This window comes from Leptodactylus fuscus, chromosome 2, assembly GCF_031893055.1.
Source record: "Leptodactylus fuscus isolate aLepFus1 chromosome 2, aLepFus1.hap2, whole genome shotgun sequence".
Taxonomy (NCBI): Eukaryota; Metazoa; Chordata; class Amphibia; order Anura; family Leptodactylidae; genus Leptodactylus; species Leptodactylus fuscus.
Window position 1 is genome coordinate 159,455,502 of NC_134266.1, and position 21,611 is coordinate 159,477,112.

Genomic DNA, 21,611 nt, shown 5'->3' on the forward strand with positions numbered 1-21,611 from the left:
GTAGGGAGGACCTACCTATAGCAACTAGAGAATATACAGAGACCATGAACCTACCTGCAGCATCTCCATTCTAGTCAGTTCTGTAGTGAGACAGCTAGAATGGAGTTGCTGTAGGGAGTACCTACCTGCAGCAACTACAGAATATACTGAGACCATGAACCTACCTGCAGCAACTCCATTCTAGCCAGTTCTGTAGTGAGACAGCTAGAATGGAGTTGCTGTAGGGAGGACCTACCTATAGCAACTACAGAATATACCGAGACCATGAACCTACCTGCAGCAACTCCATTCTAGCCAATTCTGTAGTGAGACAGCTAGAATGGAGTTGCTGTAGGGAGGACCTACCTATAGCAACTACAGAATATACCGAGACCATGAACCTACCTGCAGCAACTCCATTCTAGCCAGTTCTGTAGTGAGACAGCTAGAATGGAGTTGCTGTAGGGAGGACCTACCTATAGCAACTACAGAATATACCGAGACCATGAACCTACCTGCAGCAACTCCATTCTAGCCAATTCTGTAGTGAGACAGCTAGAATGGAGTTGCTGTAGGGAGGACCTACCTATAGCAACTACATAATACACAAAGACAATGAACCTACCTGAAGCAACTCCATTCTAGCCAATTCTGTAGTGAAACAGCTAGAATGGAGTTGCTGCAAAGAGGACCTACCTATAGCAACTACAGAATATACTGAGACCATGAACCTACCGGCAGCAACTCCATTCTAGTCAATTCTGTAGGGAGACAGCTAGAATGGAGTTGCTGTAAGGAGGACCTACCTATAGCAACTACAGAATATACTGAGACCATGAACCTACCTGCAGCAACTCCATTCTAGCCAATTCTGTAGTGAAACAGCTAGAATGGAGTTGTTATAGGGAGGACCTACCTATAGCAACTACAGAATATACCCAGACCATGAACCTACCTGCAGCAACTCCATTCTAGCCAATTCTGTAGTGAGACAGCTAGAATGGAGTTGCTGCAAGGAGGACCTACCTATAGCAATTACACAATATACTGAGACCATGAACCTACCGGCAGCAACTCCATTCTAGCCAATCCTGTAGGGAGACAGCTAGAATGGAGTTGCTGTAGGGAGGACCTACCTATAGCAACTAGAGAATATACAGAGACCATGAACCTACCTGCAGCATCTCCATTCTAGTCAGTTCTGTAGTGAGACAGCTAGAATGGAGTTGCTGTAGGGAGTACCTACCTGCAGCAACTACAGAATATACTGAGACCATGAACCTACCTGCAGCAACTCCATTCTAGCCAGTTCTGTAGTGAGACAGCTAGAATGGGGTTGCTGTAGGGAGGACCTACCTATAGCAACTACAGAATATACCCAGAGCATGAACCTACCTGCAGCAACTCCATTCTAGTCAGTTCTGTAGTGAGACAGCTAGAATGGAGTTGCTGTAGGGAGGACCTACCTATAGCAACTACAGAATATACCGAGACCATGAACCTACCTGCAGCAACTCCATTCTAGCCAGTTCTGTAGTGAGACAGCTAGAATGGAGTTGCTGTAGGGAGGACCTACCTATAGCAACTACAGAATATACCGAGACCATGAACCTACCTGCAGCAACTCCATTCTAGTCAATTCTGTAGTGAGACAGCTAGAATGGAGTTGCTGTAGGGAGGACCTACCTATAGCAACTACAGAATATACCGAGACCATGAACCTACCTGCAGCAACTCCATTCTAGCCAATTCTGTAGTGAGACAGCTAGAATGGAGTTGCTGTAGGGAGTACCTACCTGCAGCAACTACAGAATATACTGAGACCATGAACCTACCTGCAGCAACTCCATTCTAGTCAGTTCTGTAGTGAGACAGCTAGAATGGAGTTGCTGCAAGGAGGACCTACCTATAGCAACTACACAATATACTGAGACCATGAACCTACCGGCAGCAACTCCATTCTAGCCAATTCTGTAGGGAGACAGCTAGAATGGAGTTGCTGTAGGGAGGACCTACCTATAGCAACTAGAGAATATACAGAGACCATGAACCTACCTGCAGCATCTCCATTCTAGTCAGTTCTGTAGTGAGACAGCTAGAATGGAGTTGCTGTAGGGAGTACCTACCTGCAGCAACTACAGAATATACTGAGACCATGAACCTACCTGCAGCAACTCCATTCTAGCCAGTTCTGTAGTGAGACAGCTAGAATGGAGTTGCTGTAGGGAGGACCTACCTATAGCAACTACAGAATATACCGAGACCATGAACCTACCTGCAGCAACTCCATTCTAGCCAATTCTGTAGTGAGACAGCTAGAATGGAGTTGCTGTAGGGAGGACCTACCTATAGCAACTACAGAATATACCGAGACCATGAACCTACCTGCAGCAACTCCATTCTAGCCAGTTCTGTAGTGAGACAGCTAGAATGGAGTTGCTGTAGGGAGGACCTACCTATAGCAACTACAGAATATACCGAGACCATGAACCTACCTGCAGCAACTCCATTCTAGCCAATTCTGTAGTGAGACAGCTAGAATGGAGTTGCTGTAGGGAGTACCTACCTGCAGCAACTACAGAATATACTGAGACCATGAACCTACCTGCAGCAACTCCATTCTAGCCAGTTCTGTAGTGAGACAGCTAGAATGGAGTTGCTGTAGGGAGTACCTACCTATAGCAACTACAGAATATACCCAGACCATGCACCTACCTGCAGCAACTCCATTCTAGTCAGTTCTGTAGTGAGACAGCTAGAATGGAGTTGCTGCAAGGAGGACCTACCTATAGCAACTACAGAATATTCCCAGACCATGAACCTACCTGCAGTAACTATATACTGATAAATCAGGTGCACAACGATACGTTAGAATTTATCTCTATATCAGTTATTAATTGCCATATATTTCCATTATCACTTACAATAAGAAAGTGACGCGAGTTATAGTAAATACATCAGGCTGCAGCATCAGTGCCCTGTTCAGACTATATGTTACATTTATATATATTTATATCTTATATATTTCTATCAGTGCCATATGTACAGTATATATGTCCAGGGATGAGACTTTCCTATATTCTTATTGATAATCATATACATATACAATGTCTCTCTTGGCCAGTTCTGGATCCTTCCTATAGACACTCCACTCTAGCTGCTCCTGTAGTGAGGTGACTAGATTGGAGTTTACTGGCGGTAGCTCCTCTAAGCAACTCCATTCTAGTCACCTCAGTACTGAACAGTCTACATTGGAGTTGATTCTAGCAGGTCCTCCCTCCAGCAACTCCATTCTAGACCGTTCACTAGTGAGGTGACTAGATTGGAGTTGCTGGAGGGAGGACCTACTAGGAGCAACTCCATTCTAGACGCAACCATAGTTGTATTGCCAATGCCAGAAAGCATCCAAATAAAATGGCCAACAAAAATGCTACTGAGCATGCCCGGACCATTCTATCACTAGAGATCTTTACTACTACTACAAAAACATGGCCACCGTTGTAGTCTATTGTGCATGCTCTAATACAAAACCATTAAAACTTTATTAAAAGAATGATTGAGAAGGCAAATAGTAATAACAGATCCACCGACAGAAATTAAATGGGTAAAGATGGATAAAACATATATACCAATTGTACTAGTGGGAATAAAAAAGTGTACTAATCATAAGACGCAAATAAGATCATGTAATAATAAAGTGTTAAAATGTAGATAATTCATCATATAGTGTGTATGAAGGATCGATACAAATCGAGCCTAATATAAAAAATATATATATACAATAAATCAATGATATAGATAAATAAATTAGATAGTCCAAAAAAGTGCAAATGTGCCCGAGTGCGCAGTCAGTGGCGTAACTACTGCGGAGGCAGCTGCCACATGGCCCAGGACATCAGAGGGCACGGTGACAGCCGCTACCGCTGCGTTTTTTTCTTTTTTCTTAATAGACCGTTACCGGCTGGAGTCCAGCCGGCAACGGGCCTTATTTACTTACCGATTCTGGCTGGGCCGGGATTGGTAAGTAACACCGCGGGCCCCGAAAAGACTATTATTATACTTGGGCGTCTTTGCAGACAACCAAGTATAATGATCGGAGGCCCAGGAGAGGTAAGAAACATAAAAAACTGTGTTACTTACCTCTCCAGGCTCCGGGCAGGATTCGGCCTAGTTGTCTGACGTCTCTGACGTCCCATGACCCCACCCTGCGTCCTGGGTCATGTGACGTCCGACGCTATTGAAGAATGCTGACGGCAGAGGCCGACAGCATAGGAACCGGGGGACAAGTAAATACCAGCAGTTTTTTATGTTTTTATTCCCCCGGGTCTCCGATTATTATACTCTGGGGTCTGAAAAGACCCCAGAGTATAATAATTGTTATGGGTGTCCACAGTGGAGCATAATTCTGAGTGCAGGGGCCACTATGGGACATAATACTGTGTGCAGGGGCCACTAAGGGACATAATACTGTGTGCAGGGGCCACTAAGGGACATAATACTGTGTGCAGGGGCCACTCCTTATTTTTGGCTGTGTTTTAGTGTTCACTGTTTTTAGAATAGTGTAATTTTAATTTTGCTAACAATTTAAATGTAGGCCCCTCTTAATCTTGAGGCCCTAGGCTGAAGCCTAGTTAGCCTAATGGTAAATCCGGCCCTAGTCGCAAGCACACTGTGTGTAGCTGTAGCATCGGCTAATAGCAGCCAGCGCAGGAGCTGAAGGTATGACAGAGGAAGCTCCACTCAGCGCTCTCAGGAGGCTTCACCCCCCCCCCCTTCCTTCTCTGTCTGAGCTCTGCCCACCAATGAGAGGGGAGGGGAGAGGAGAGTCAAGGAGGCGGGGCTTATCGCTATACTGAAGATGGACCCTGCCAAGCTCCTGCCATTACAGCCTGCACAGAAAAGAAGTAGGAGTGGACAGCTCAGCAAAGTGAAAGGAAAAAAGGAAAAACACAGGTACAGGGGGATTAATTTAGTTTTAGTAACTCCATGTGCCTCATAGTAATAGCAGTTAACCCCATCATGTCCCTCACATTAACCCTTGTATGCTTCATATAGGGGTTACTAATATATGAGATATATGGGGATACTGATAATGAAGATACCTTATTATTACCTCCATGTCTCTCACATATCAGTAACTCTTATGTGAGGCGCACAGGGGTTAATGTGAGGGACATGATGGGGTTAACTCCTATTAATATCATGCACATGGATTTACTAAATTGTAATGCACATGACCATTCTTTTTATCCTCAATTGTGGATAAAAGTGTGGAATATTATATTTCAATGGTCCCGTACACATGGCCGTTGTTTTTGTAGCTGTGTGCCCGGGCCAAATTGAAGAGCTGCAAATTATGGAGCAGGTCCTATAGCTGTCCTATACCTAGACCAGTCATGTCCTCAGAGTTGGGTGGTATTATATACCACTAGAAAGACGACCATGCACTGGATTCACTGCACTGCCAGCTGTCACGGTACATGCCCCTGTGCTGGAGATTGGTGCTATTCATTTTGGCAGCAATATCTCTCACTGTCAGAAGAGCGGGTCTTATAGCTCAGCGTCATTCCTGGGCTGTGAGGAACGCCCTCCTGACTGTACTCTTCCATATCCTTGTACTGTCAGAGGGGCGTTCTCTACCGCCCAGTGATGTCGCTACGCTAGAAGGCCCACCTTTCCAACAGTGGAGAGATATCGATGCCAAATCTAAATGCACCAATATCTCCATCATGGCGAATACCGGCAAAGCTTACTGCACTGAACTCAGTCAGCTTTCTAGCAGTATATAATACCGCACATCTCTGAGGACATGAAAGGTTCTCTTTAAATACACGTCTGCATCAGTTCTCTGGTTGTTCGGGACCATTGTCCAACCTGCAGAGGTGCGGTCTATGTCATTGTAAGTCATCAGCGCTCACAAGTACATGGAGTACATGGCTCCTAGGAAGAACCTGCTTACTGCAGCATCCTATTACAGTGCAGGGCAGGAAGAGGTTAAATGCTGGCTGACATTATGAGGGGGTATCTGCAAATAAAAGGGGTCTGGTTATGTTCTTCATATGGGGAATGGAGGTAACTGATAGTCGTGAAGTGTTTGGTGCTGTGAGGGGAACATTATACAGTGAAAACAGCACTTTGTGGATTGTATTATGTGAGCAGAAGGGAATTTGGCAGTAAGTGGCTAATGTGACAGTATTTAGTCCTGGAATAGCAGTCAGCGGGTGTCGTTACAGTATTTAGTCCTGGTATAGTGGTCAGCGGGTGATGTGACAGTATTTAGTCCTGGTATAGCTGTCAGTGGCTGGCGTGACAGTATTTAGTCCTGGTATAGTGGTCAGCGGGTGATGTGACAGTATTTAGTCCTGGTATAGCTGTCAGTGGCTGGCGTGACAGTGCTTAGTCCTGGTATAGGGGTCAGTGGGTGATGTGACAGTATTTAGTCCTGGTATAGGGGTCAGCGGGTGATGTGACAGTATTTAGTCCTGGTATAGGGGTCAGCGGGTGATGTGACAGTATTTAATCCTGGTATAGTGGTCAGCGGGTGATGTGACAGTATTTAGTCTTGGTATAGCTGTCAGTGGCTGGCGTGACAGTATTTAGTCCTGGTATAGCGGTCAGTGTGTGATGTGACAGTATTTAATCCTGGTATAGTGGTCAGCGGGTGATGTGACAGTATTTAGTCTTGGTATAGCTGTCAGTGGCTGGCGTGACAGTTTTTAGTCCTGGTATAGCGGTCAGTGGGTGAAGTGACAGAATTTAGTCCTGGTATAGTGGTCAGCGGGTGACCTGACAGTATTTAGTCCTGGTATAGCAGTCAACAGGTGATGTGATAGTATTTAGTCCTGGTATAGCGGTCAGCGGTTGATGTGACAGTATTAGTCCTGGTATAGCGGTCAGCGGGTGACGTGACAGTATTTAGTCCTGGTATAGCGGTCAGCGGTTGATGTGACAGTATTAGTCCTGGTATAGCGGTCAGCGGGTGACGTGACAGTATTTAGTCCTGGTATAGCGGTCAGCGGTTGATGTGACAGTATTAGTCCTGGTATAGCGGTCAGCGGGTGATGTGACAGTATAAGTCCTGGTATAGCAGTCCTTTTTGATAACTTTGTATGTATATAAATATTTTTTACTGTGGGGAAGGGCATGTGCTTTGTTGCTTTTGCATCTGATCTTTAAAGATAAGGCACAGAAGGAACTAGTTTGCCTAGGCAAAAAAAAACCTTACAAACAACCACTTAAAAGACATTAGGCTGCGTTCACACAGAGTTTTTGGGTCAGTAATTTGGTCAGGAAAAATCCGCTCAGGAAAATTCCTGAGGTGGTTCTTTGAGGCGTTTCCTGAAGCGTTTTTTGGAATTTGGTCAGGAATCCACCTCAAAATCCTCCTACAAAAAACGCCTCACCATACAGTCCTATGTAACCTGCTACAAGTGGATTTTTCCGCTAGCGGAAAAAAAAGCAGGTTACATAGGACTGTACGGTGAGGCATTTTTTGTAGGAGGATTTTGAGGTGGATTCCTGACTAAAAAACTCTGTGTGAACACAGCCTAAGAACACCCCTGTAAGTACCAGTGATAGGCACTGCAGCACATTGAATTAACAGAATGTGACTATGTTGTATGTATAAGTGGGGCCTATTTTTAATTTCGCCCAGGGCCCCATTTTGTCTAAAACCGGCCTTGGCTGCATTGTCCTATTTTTTTTTTAGTTGTTGTAGTATGACATACAGTATTGGTCATCGTCTCCATTACGAGGAGCTTTTTCTATAATTTCTGTGTGCGGATTGTTTTGGATGTCTGTAGTGATTCTGAGACTGCAGAGACCACAATTAGCCGCAAACCAATGATGGCCTGTCCACTCTCTTATTATAAATAACACCACAAATTATTTTCTTGGACGGGCTCAACCACAGCTTTTATTTGGAATTAAAACGTTAAAGGGATTCTACCATTAAAACCTCTTTTTTTGTGGATAAGACGTCGGAATAGCCTTTAGAAAGGCTATTCGTCTCTTACCTTTAGATGTGATCTCCGCCGTGCCGTTCCTCAGAAATACCGGTTTTTACCGGTATGTAAATTAGTTCTCTGGCAGCGATGGGGACGGCCCGAGCGCTGAAATGGCAGGCAGGTGGCCATTTTTGGGAGGCTGCTCTGCATTGAACTACAAGAGCAAGAGCGGCCTCCCAAAAATGGCCGCCGGCCAGCATGCGCAGTCGACTCTACTAGTGTCTCACTGGCAGAGCCAACTGCGCAGGCGTCAGAGGTGACGCAGGAGGAAGACAACAGAGAAGGGGAGGATCCAGCCAAAGATAGAGATGTTGCAGGATCGTATTCTCGAGCAGCAGTGGGGACGCCCCCATCGGATTTTCAGTGCTGGGGCCCGCCCCCATCGCTGCCAGAGAACTAATTTATATACCGGTAAAAAACGGTATTTCTAAGGAACGGCGCGGCAGAGATCACATCTAACGGTAAGAGACGAATAGCCTTTCTAAAGGCTATTCTGACGTCTTATCCACAAAAAAAAGAGGTTTTAATGGTAGAATCCCTTTAAAACTGTTAGGATAGCATATAAACCTCTTCCAGGAGCTGAAGCAGTATGTTGGTCGCCAGACTCCAAGTGAGTAAGTCCGCCTTCACCTCCACCAGTTCTTCTCCACAATAACTATCTCTGCCCCTATCAATAACACTCTGCCCCAGGAAGTAGTGATGGTGGATTCATTGAACAAGTTCAAAGAGGGCCTGGAAGCCTTTCTTGAAGAGAAAAATATAACAGGTTATGGACTCTAGATTTTAAGGACACATTGATCCAGGGTTTTTATACTGACTGCCAGATTGGAGTTGGGAAGGAATTTTTTCCCCTGAAGTAGGGCAATTGGCATGAGCCTCATGGGGTTTTTTGCCTTCCCCTGGATCAACACTGTAGAGATTGTAGGGTTATAGGTTGGACTTGATGGACTGATGTCTTTATCCAACTTCATCAACTATGTAACTATGTAACTATGTACTAGAGCTGGTTGAAGGCTTTTTTACTTTAGAATGAGATGTACTTTTAAATGGGGAATATACAACTTTTACATTAACTTTTCATACAATTTTTTATATAAGGTGAGATGGTGAAAAATCATTATTTCTGGCTGTTTTTTTGTTACAATGTTTGCAGTGGAGATTCAAATTTATTTTTATTGTATGGGCTGGTATGGACATGGCAATGCCAAATATATATTGGTTTTTATTTATTTTTTCATTAATTTACAAATAAAACATTTTATATAATAAAGGGGCATTTTTGGGTTGTTTATTTTTTTTATTTATTTCTTTGATATATTTGAGCTTTTCATCTGATTGCTGGTTCAGTAATATACTCTGCAATACTCTGTGTATTAGGGCTGTCAGCCTATACATTATGCTTATTTAATTGGTCTTGCCTTAGGCAGGATCACAAATGAAGAGGTAAGGGACAGGCCCAGGGTCACTTTAATGTATTCATTAGCACCCCCTGAAGGTGGCGTGAGGGAAGGAGGGCATTTGTTTCTACTATCCCTTAGATGCAGCAGTTATGATTGATCCAAGTGATTAACACCCGTAATTGCTTAGCTTAGCTCTAACCCCAGATCTGTTATTTGTACCTGACATTTGTTCACCATAGAGCCTGCTCAGTTTCTGAGAGAGCTCTGTGTTCCCACAGTAATAATATTGCAAATCGCACAAACCCATTGGTAGCAATGCTGTATTATAACGGTGCATGTTTTCAAGGGGTTAAAATACTTCAATAGTGGGGCAACACGGTGGCTCAGTGGTTAGCAATACAGGGTTGCAGCGCTGGAGTCCTGGGTTCGAATCCTGCCAGGAACAACATCTGCAAGGAGTTTGTATGTTCTCCCTGTGTTTGCGTGGATTTCCTCCCATTCTACAAAAACATACTGATAGGAAAAATAAATAAATAAATAATTGTACATTGGGATCCCTATATGGGGCTCACAATCTACATAAAAAAAAAAAAGTTCAATAGTTGTATACATAGTACTCATTGATTGCGGTGTATATAGCAATTGGGAAGGCAGGAATGATAATACATGGTATATTATCAAATTATAAGTTATTATATTAGCAATGTTATTATATTATCAGTAATTGGTATATAGTTAGGATAGATATTATGTAATACTCATTTTGTATTCTTTATTTTTAAACTTCATCATGGTTTGCATTGTTACTGTATATTGCACTTGTCAGTAAATATCATTTCAAATATTGTAAGCCGATGGCTGGTCAGGTAATGGAGGGGGTGTACATCTCACCTCGACTACTAAGGTGCGTGAGATGAGAAAACTCCAGAAGGAATGTTGGTTCTCAGCAGACAACTTTCGTCTGCTGAGCATTTTAGTAAATGCTCAGCATTGGGCTGGATTTTTAGGAATGGCAGGTAGGTTGGTAGTGGGACCTGTTATCACGGCCGCAAAATAGCGCCGCGTATACGATCCCGACTCCCATTGAAATCAATGGGAACGTATACGGCCTGCAAAAGCTCCCGCGGCGTAGACGTGCCAGATTACGAGCCAAAAGACATTGTGTGAACCCACCCTTAATCTTGAAGTAGAGCTTCATCCAAGGCCAATTTTTAACAGTCATAAAAGCACGAATGTTCCATTGGATAACAAGCAATGCATCCCTAAGAAAACATATTGATTTTTACTAGTAATCAACACTTAGGGACAGAAATGTGGAGAACTTGTGGGGCACGGTCAATAATCATGTTTGGGCTTACTCTATAACATAATTATATATATAAACATGTTTATGAAAGTATAATATGTGAATTCAGTTTCAGTAGTTGTATGTGTAATAATATCCACAAGGATAGGTCATCAGTACACACTCTGTCGAGTTTGACACCCAGACCCCACACAGATCAGCTGTTCTGGCAGCATCCAGGTACCAGAACCTACTGCTTTGGATGGGGAGCAGCAGAACAGTAGCAAAGCTGCAGCTCCCTGATGCCACCATACAATGGCTGGGGATGCAGCTTTATTCCTATTACAAGGAACAGGCTATTTCCACTCCCTCTCCACTGCAGTAGCTTTTGGCACCCAGAGGCAGAGTCCAGATGTCGGACCCCGTAGGTAAGTCACCAGTGGGGAACTGTATTAGGTACAAAAAAATCTTGTTCTCTCAAAATATAACTACAAAAGCTACAATTTTCAAATAAAAATGTTTGTAATAGTGGCCAACAGTTATGTCAAGTTCACAGCCACATTAAAAGGACCTTTCACTACTTCCACCAACGCTTTTATTTCTTCAATAGGCACTTTTCTACTGATTCCAGGACATCTGGAATTTTTCTTTAGCTCCATCTGTTCTAAAGCAATAATTTCTGTTAGTTTCAACACCTGGTATGCTATACAGACAGGAACCGCCTACCGGACAATAGAGAGCCTAATTAGCGTATTTGGAACTGAAATAAATGGCAGCAACTGCTCAGGAGTGCTGGGGCAGAAAAAAAAATGCCAACTGAGCTGGAATCAGTGGAGTGATGTCTATTGATGGGTGTAAAGAGTTAAATGGTGGTGAAAGGTCCTCTTTTAGTCATGTGATAGTATTTCTATAGTTCTCTGTGCTGAAAAAGGAAAATTATGGCTTAAGTGCCACCTATTAGACAGTAGTAACCCTAGTCAATTTTTAGACCTTAAAGAGGACCTTTCATGGGATTGGGCACAGGCAGTTTTATATACCGCTGGAAAGCTGACAGTGCGCTGAATTTAGCACACTGTCTTCTTTCCCGATCTGTGCCCCGGGTGAAGAGCTATCGGTGCCGATACCGTAGCTTTTCACAGTCAGAAGGGCATTTCTGACAATCTGTCAGGAACGTCCTTCTTCATAGCAGCGCCTCTCGCGCTATACTGTGAGACCAGGGAGGAACGCCCCCTCCCTCTGCTCACAGTATGCGTCCATAGACGAGTACTATCAGGACGGGAGGGGACGTTCCTCCCCGCTCACACTGTACAGCGCGATAGGCGCTGCTGTGGAAAAGGACGTTCCTGACAGACTGTCAGGAACGCCCTTGTAACTGTGAAAAGCTACGGTACTGGCACTGATAGCTCTTCACCCAGGGCACAGATCGGGAAAGCAGACAGTGCGCTGAATTCAGTGCACTGTCGGCTTTCCAGCGGTATATAAAACTGCCTGTGCCCAAACCCATGAAAGGTCATCTTTAAAATGTTCTTGCAGCATGACTTGGTATTCAGGCCAAACCATGAAAATCTCTTCCAAAAGGAAAAGACATCCTGGTCACATGACTCTGGTCTATTATAGGTTAGCCAAAGAATATGAAGATTGCATAAAACATTCTGATAAGAATGACCTAAGTATACTATAAGGCACTATAAGCACCAAAGTTTTGCTTTTAGTTCAGGATACATGAGCAAAATCAAATGTTATGTTCCTGAATTCACATTCTTGTCATATTACTAATTCTTATACTTTTACCTTCTTTCAATAATCTTTTGGAATTCAATTCTCATTAGTCTTATTCGGGCTCTTGCCTGTATCATTGTGAGAACTTTAGCTAATCTTTCATCCCGTATCTCTTCAAGATGTCCTAGCAGACCAGCCTTGAAAAAAACCTATTATACAAAAAAAGCCTGTTTTATATTTACAATGCGTGCTCCATTGTGTGAGTAGTTTTTGGGCAGACCTGGATATAGATAAGTTTTACGTCTTGTGATATTGCCAACATCGTTACACTATATTAGAAACATGTGCATAAAGAAATGTTATACTATAATTCAGAAGAACGGTTCTGAGCGTAAACATTTTATCAATGAAGGATTACAGAGATTGATTATCCATAATATAAATTGTTAGCACTAATATTTACACACTGAAATATTAATAACCTTTGTATGCCCAAAGCGATACTGAGTGTGATCAATGTCCAGACTTCCTAAAAGTTTTTCTGACGCCTTCCTGTTGTCTACAAATTTGTCTTCTAGAATGGCGCTAGGATTCAGAATGCGATACCTTCCAAAATAAATCAGTAAATTAGACTCTTATGGTTATACAATGGTTACCCCTAGCTTTTATGAAGCCTAGGGCAAAAGTGAAGTATAACCTACACTCACCGGCCACTTTATTAGGTACACCTGTCCAACTGCTCGTTAACACTTAATTTCTAATCAGCCAATCACATGGCGGCAACTCAGTGCATTTAGGCATGTAGACATGGTCAAGACAATCTCCTGCAGTTCAAACCGAGCATCAGTATGGGGAAGAAAGGTGATTTGAGTGCCTTTGAACGTGGCATGGTTGTTGGTGCCAGAGGGCTGGTCTGAGTATTTCAGAAACTGCTGATCTACTGGGATTTTCACGCACAACCATCTCTAGGGTTTACAGAGAATGGTCCGAAAAAGAAAAAACATCCAGTGAGCGGCAGTTCTGTGGGCGGAAATGCGTTGTTGATGCCAGAGGTCAGAGGAGAATGGCCAGACTGGTTCGAGCTGATAGAAAGGCAACAGTGACTCAAATAGCCACCCATTACAACCAAGGTAGCCAGAAGAGCATCTCTGAACGCACAGTACGTCGAACTTTGAGGCAGATGGGCTACAGCAGCAGAAGACCACACCGGGTGCCACTCCTTTCAGCTAAGAACAGGAAACTGAGGCTACAATTTGCACAAGCTCATCGAAATTGGACAATTGAAGATTGGAAAAACATTGCCTGGTCTGATGAGGCTCGATTTCTGCTGCGACATTCGGATGGTAGGGTCAGAATTTGGCGTCAACAACATGAAAGCATGGATCCATCCTGCCTTGTATCAACCGTTCAGGCTGGTGGTGGTGGTGTCATGGTGTGGGGAATATTTTCTTGGCACTCTTTGGGCCCCTTGGTACCAATTGAGCATCGTTGCAACGCCAAAGCCTACCTGAGTATTGTTGCTGACCATGTCCATCCCTTTATGACCACAATGTACCCAACATCTGATGGCTACTTTCAGCAGGATAATGCGCCATGTCATAAAGCTGGAATCATCTCAGACTGGTTTCTTGAACATGACAATGAGTTCACTGTACTCCAATGGCCTCCACAGTCACCAGATCTCAATCCAATAGAGCATCTTTGGGATGTGGTGGAACGGGAGATTCGCATCATGGATGTGCAGCCAACAAATCTGCGGCAACTGTGTGATGCCATCATGTCAATATGGACCAAAATCTCTGAGGAATGCTTCCAGCACCTTGTTGAATCTATGCCATGAAGAATTGAGGCAGTTCTGAAGGCAAAAGGGGGTCCAACCCGTTACTAGCATGGTGTACCTAATAAAGTGGCCAGTGAGTGTATGTCCTCCCCCAATTACGGATGAGAACTGCAGGGATGGACTGTGTATCAGTCAGAAACTAACCCTTTGCAGTCCGGCAAGTGATGCTACCGTGCACAAAGCTCTCAAATGTAAGCATTCTCCTGGGTGGTGAACTATTAGATTGACTTTAATGTAAGAATACTAATTTTGTCTGTAAGTTGAGTAAATTATAAGTAAGTTATTTATAATGACTTGATGTTATGGTAGCCTAGTTAACATTTGTTCTATTTTTGTAACCGATTTTTGTCTTCGCTTTGTACTGTAACTAAACTTTTGGAAAACCTTTGATTTTCTGGCAGCATTTATTTATGTCATTAAAAAATGTTAGAATATACACATTTTTTTTTTTCTGTATAGAGACAACATTTGTTAATAAAGTATATTATAAAATTTGTTAATGACAGAAATAATGCCAGAAAATCAAGAGTTGTCGGAAAGTTTGTTACGCTTTAAACTGAAACAAATGATGTACGCTGCATCTATGCCTAACAGGCTATGTTTTATAGATCATTTAGAAATATATTACTCTGAAGTATCTATATTAACGTCGTCTACTGGTAGATAATGAACATAAGGAACTCTGTATGATTAGTGACATACCTCTGTTTGAAGTCAGCATACAAAACTCTGTTTGGAAAGCCTTTGCAGCAAATACGTATTCCCTCCAAGACACCATTACAACGGAGCTGATGTAGTACTAGGAATGGGTCCATAGCACCTGCAAGTAACATAAAATACAGTGTACATTCATATCTCCAGATCATTATAGCAGGAATTTATTAACCTTTTTTACTCAAAATGTGGCAAATTTTGGCACACGCCAGGCAACATTTTGGGGGTTAGGCACCACTTGGCCTCTTTTTTAACACTTGGATGAGACTTAACACGTCTGACAAGTTTATTATAATTTAAGACAGAAATTAAGTAGAAGTTACATATGAGAACTATGACAACTTTCTGGTGCATCACAATGTTTAAGGGTAGTATACCATTCTATAATTATATCTGATGCCAACAAGTTTAGATCTAAACTAGCATAGAAAACAGGTATCGATAAAATTCTCCCCTATGATTTAAAATATCGACATAAGATATGAAAAATTACCTGGAGTTTTGGTTTCATTGGGAATGATACAACGCACAAAATGTGGTGCTGTTGATCTAAGATTGGTCATTAATTTGTTCAGATTTTCCTGAAGTAAAAATAATTTATGTTAATAATAAATACACTGTGACTATGTGGAATCATTTTTATTGGTTTGTAATAAGAAATATAATAGTCAACAGTGGTGTATTTGTCCAGATAGCAAATTAAACTTACCCCCTGGAAAAAAGTTGAAGATGCTGCTTTGTCTAGCGAAAAGGTGTTCATTACATTCCAGAGCTACAGTAAACATTGGGGTTTGACCAGGTCCCCACCATTGCAGAAATCAGGATAATCTAACGGCCGCTGTTTGGGACCGGGACAGGCAACCATGGTGGAAGATACTCCACTCTGAAAACCCCCATACAGCTTCAGAATGGTGGGTAACAGGTTAGGGTGCATTCACACGGCGTAACGTGCCGTATGACCTGGCACGTATACGCCGTGTGAGATTTTGAGCGCCGTATACACTCCCATTGATTTCAATGGGAGTTAGTCTCGTATACGCCGCGTTATTTTGCGGCTGTGATTTTGCGGCCGTAAAATAACGCGGCGTATACGATCCAGGCTCCCATAGAAATCAATGGGAGGGTATACGGCGCTCAAAATCTCACACGGCGTATACGTGCCAGGTCACGCGGCACGTTACTCCGTGTGAATGCATCCTTACTCCAACTTTGGGGATGGGTTATCATGTTCACTAATTTTCAACTTCAGTCACTTGTATTAAAGTTAGAAAATATATTTTCAGATACAAACTATTGTATGATATATTATTCCTACAAACATCAGGCTTATCACATAACCTAATCACATTGTTCTACGCGTCTGCACACTAAGCCAACATTTCTTATCCTAAGTTATCCTTTCTATTCCTTAGAACCCGTCCCCTCCATCTAGGCCTTACCCTGCACTTCACGCACTTAGTATCTATCTATTCACAAATACTGGCTGTGATGGGCTTCAGTTATATGACCTTATTTATTAAAAGAGGGCTCGATTATTGTATCAAACAAGCCCTCTGACCTCTTGTGTCTCCCGTTTTCCTCATAGATTGTAAGCACTTGTGACCAGGGCCCTCAATCCCATTGTTTGATACTTTAATTCTTTGCCACATTTTTCTGTGAAATACTGTCTGTTCATGTACTCTCTGATTTCTAAAGTGCTTTGGAATATGTTAGCAGTATATACATAAAGTGCTGTGGAATATGTTAGTAGTATATACATAAAGTGCTGTGGAATATGTTAGTAGTATATACATAAAGTGCTGTGGAATATGTTAGCAGTATATACATAAAGTGCTGTGGAATATGTTAGCAGTATATACATAAAGTGCTGTGGAATATGTTAGCAGTATATACATAAAGTGCTGTGGAATATGTTAGCAGTATATACATAAAGTGCTTTGGAATATGTTAGTAGTATATACATAAAGTGCTGTGGAATATGTTAGCAGTATATACATAAAGTGCTGTGGAATATGTTAGGGCTCGTTCACATCTGCGCCCAGGTGTCCGTTCTGCAGGTTTCCGTTTCCTGTATAAAACAGAGGCAGGAAACGGAAACCTGCAGGACTCTTTCATACCCATTCATTTGAATGGGTGAGAAAGCTGTCCGGCCGTGAGCGGCAGTGAGCGTTTTGCGCTCTCCGCCGCGAAACCGGGTTTTTTAATCCGGACACAGAGTCGGACATGCAGTACTCTGTGTCCGGATTAAAAAATCCGGTTTCGCGGCGGAGAGCATAAAATGCTCACCGCCGCTCACGGCCGGACCCAGTCTGTGCTTTCCGTCTTCTGGCATGCAGAAGACGGAAAGCACAGAACGGAGACCAGAACGCAGGTGTGAACCTAGCGTTAGCAGTATATACATACAGTGCTTTGGAATATGTTAGCAGTATATACATAAAGTGCTGTGGAATATGTTAGCAGTATATACATAAAGTGCTGTGGAATATGTTAGCAGGATATACATAAAGTGCTGTGGAATATGTTAGCAGTATATACATAAAGTGCATTGGAATATGTTAGCAGTAAATACATAAAGTGCTGTGGAATATGTTAACAGTATATACATAAAGTGCTGTGGAATATGTTAGCAGTATATACATAAAGTGCTGTGGAATATGTTAGCAGTATATACATAAAGTGCTGTGGAATATGTTAGCAGTATATACATAAAGTGCTGTGGAATATGTTAGCAGTATATACATAAAGTGCTGTGGAATATGTTAGCAGGATATACATAAAGTGCTGTGGAATATGTTAGCAGTATATACATAAAGTGCTTTGGAATATGTTAGCAGTAAATACATAAAGTGCTGTGGAATATGTTAGCAGTATATACATAAAGTGCTGTGGAATATGTTAGCAGTATATACATAAAGTGCTGTGGAATATGTTAGCAGTATATACATAAAGTGCTGTGGAATATGTTAGCAGTATATACATAAAGTGCTGTGGAATATGTTAGCAATATATACATAAAGTGCTGTGGACTATGTTAGCAGTATATACATAAAGTGCTGTGGAATATGTTAGCAATATATACATAAAGTGCTGTGGAATATGTTAGCAGTATATACATAAAGTGCTGTGGAATATGTTAGCAATATATACATAAAGTGCTGTGGAATATGTTAGCAGTATATACATAAAGTGCTGTGGAATATGTTAGCAATATATACATAAAGTGCTGTGGAATATGTTAGCAGTATATACAAAGTTATTATTACTACAATTAAAGCGTTACTGATTGCAACATGGATGTCTGTCCCAGGTAGTATAAAAAGTAAAATGTTCTGGATGATACACCATGCATCTGTATCATTATTCAATATAATAATAGCGTTGGACTAATTGTTCCCTAAACATCAGACAGGCTGAGATATTCCAGTCATTCTTTTCTGTTATGGCTACCTTATGTTACACACTCTATACATTATGTACTTTGTACAACAAAATTATGAAAGTAAAAATAAAAATTACTTTGTGCATAGAGGACACGGTTTGGAATGAAGCTCCCTTTTTGCGCTTCTTTTCTCCACCTTGATCAGCTGTGAATGAAACCAAAATATGAGAGAACGGTGAATGTTTCGAGAACTTACATGACTGCCATCTGACCTGCCCTTCCTATCATTTCAAGTTGTAACATTCTACATATTGCTCACTGGATATACAAATGTACAATATTGCAATATTATAATGGGTAAAAAAAGGAAAAGAAGCAAGAGTTTGTCAGTATACAAGGCAGCTACAGGACTAGGTTAAGAAAGTAGTTTTTTTTTTTTTTTTACAAAAAACAATCATCACCTTTTCTTTCAACTATTGCTATACTTCTAAATCAATAATATTAGTATTTAGGGGGGAATGTCAGATCTGAGATCATGAATAAATATTTTTATACTTTTATATTATGCATGTTGTGTGTTACAAATACTAATTTTTCCTTGCTACTAAAGAAATCAGCTTTGGAACAAAGAGTGTATCTAAGATGGCGCCGACTCCCTGGTTTGCTGAATTCCTTACATTGTAACCAAGACTACAACCTGCTATGCGTCAAGATCAAGAGCAAATCATGAGAGTGCAGTTCTGGGACGTCAGAAGAATTTCATGTTATATGATGCATTAACCCTTTCCTTTCCTGTATAACTATGTGTGACGTGAAATAAAGGAAGTTCAGTGCTAGCCGAGGCGATATAGCATGAGCTAAAGTTCTGAAACCGATTGAGTCTGATTCATTTCTTAAAGTGACGGTGCACACATGCTAATACTAATTCGGATCTGACTGATTGACCCGGTGTTGTCGATTACGACCCAGACAAAACTATGTTCACAGGGGGCATAACCTAACAGTAACTGGCTGGATGCATGTTTTATGTGGTCCAACATCTTGGCAGGACTTTCTAGTTAGTTGAATTGAGGTCCTCTCTATTGCTAACTGCTTTCAGATCCTGCTGGTACAACCATGTGGTCTAAAAGCCTGCTGACACCTGCACTCCAAATCACCTACCGGAGCGGCTGCCATCTTGATTTGATTGCATCAAAACAGACTTTCTCTCCTGTGACCCTCCTGCCCCTGTCTTGTTCGCCCTTGCAATAGAGCCACTGTCAATGGCTATCTGCTCTCACCCTGATCTTAAAGGGACTCTATCAGCAAAATCATGCTGATAGAGCCCCACATATGCGTGAATAGCCTTTAAAAAGGCTATTCAGGCACTGTAAATGTTATATTAAACTACCCCCCAGTTTTAAAATAAAACCCTAAAAAAGAATGTGATCTACTTACGGATCGTGCACGCTGGACGAGCATTTAGGGTGCGCCATCTTCTTCCTCCGATCCCGTCTTCCTCCGGCGCTCGCGAACTGACATTGATATAAAAAAAATGGCCTGGGCGCATGCGCAGTAGCCGTAGTAGAAGCCGCATGCTACTGCGAATGCGCCCAGGCCATTTTTTTATATCAATGTCAGTTTGTGAGCGCCGGAGGAGGACGGGACCCGAAGACATCAAAGGAAGAGGAGGCGTGGATGAAGAAGACGGCGCACCCTAAATGCCCGCCCAGCGTGCACGATCCGTAAGTAGATCACATTCTTTTTTAGGGTTTTATTTTAAAACTGGGGGGTAGTTTATTATAACATTTATGGTGCCTGAATAGCCTTTTTAAAGGCTATTCACGCATATGTGGGGCTATATCAGCATGATTTTGCTGATAGAGCCCCTTTAAGGGTGTGCGGATTGGAGGTTTCAAATGCAAATCTAGCCTTTTTGCAGATGACGTGCTTTTAACTATCACAAACGCTTTAGTTTCTCGTCAGAACCTGATTAACACTCTCCCATTTTGCGCAACTGTCAGGCCTTAAGCTTAGTAAATCTAAATTGAAAATTCTATAATGTTTTGTACCTTCAGCTACCGCTAAGTTGATTGCCCTGAATTATGTCTACCAGACCAAGGATAAATATTACTTGGCATTAATCTCTGTAATTCTTTAGATGACCATTCAAAACCGAACTATGCCACATTGATCCCAAAGATTTTAAAGTATCTTGTTGCTTGGCATTTCCCCAGTTCATTCAGTTAAGATGGATACCTAACCCCACATTCTCTACTACTTTTATGCTCTCCTGACCCTAGGGACCTCCTCCTCCTTAGTCTTCCTTCAGAAAGAACTCTTTAATTTTATATGGGCTTATATGCATATTCGCATAAGAGATTAGGCGGGCTATCAGTCCCTCCACTAATACTATGTTGCTGCTAGGTTCTCCCAACTTAGTTCTATCCATAACGTAACTGACTGCCATAAGTGGGTCACACTGGAATCGGCACTGGTAGCCCTGACTTCTCTGCAAACTTTACTTTGCAACAATGGTCAGTTACTTTGGTCAGTGGCCCAAACTATTCTGACAGTTGCTAAGGTCATTGATAACATATATCAATTGTGGCAGGCAAATCATTTTAAGTATAGATTGCAAAGCACAATTTGGCCCTTAATACCACTGTTTTTTACCCCCCTCTTCCCTCTTGGCCTATCCCCTGAGGTGTTTGTTTGGTAGAGAGACGCTTAGTTATGCTACTTCAATAATTTCCTCTGTAACCGGCAGGTCTTCACCAAAGAATATTTTACTAATACACATTCCCAGCCTCCCTCAGAGGCATTTAGGACTGCACAGATCTTTTATTTCCTCCGTTTTCTCACCCTGCTCAATCTGGAGATTTCCCCAGCTTTCAGAGATTATGTATGTTTATAGAAGCAGATACGGGCTGTCTCTTTCATTAACAGTTTGCTGAACGTCCAACCCCCTGACATCAAGCTGGACTTTATGGTGGCATGGGAATAAGACCTTGCTTCTACCCTGATCTCATCTCAATGGATTGACTGCTATACATCTATTAGCAATGACAGTGGCAGGTCACCTTTATAGAACCTTCTTATGAAAGTCCTTCATAGGACCTATTTGGTTCCTCATTGACTACATAGCTTTTACCCAACAGTCTCACCCCTTTGTTTTAGGGGTTTCAATGCCTTAGGCGCTACTTTCCTCCTCACCCGTCACTTTTGGATAGCTTTCCCATTGTCGGCTCCCATTTTTCTTCTTAATCTTAAGCCCTAGCAGGCTCAAATATGTCCATCATAAATTATT

The 21,611-nt window shown here is 42.1% G+C and overlaps 1 pseudogene; it reads right to left on the minus strand.

The window, feature by feature from the left end:
• LOC142194094 (myosin-7B-like) overlaps positions 1–21,611 on the minus strand; it is a 62,458-nt pseudogene that overhangs the window by 21,983 nt on the left and 18,864 nt on the right.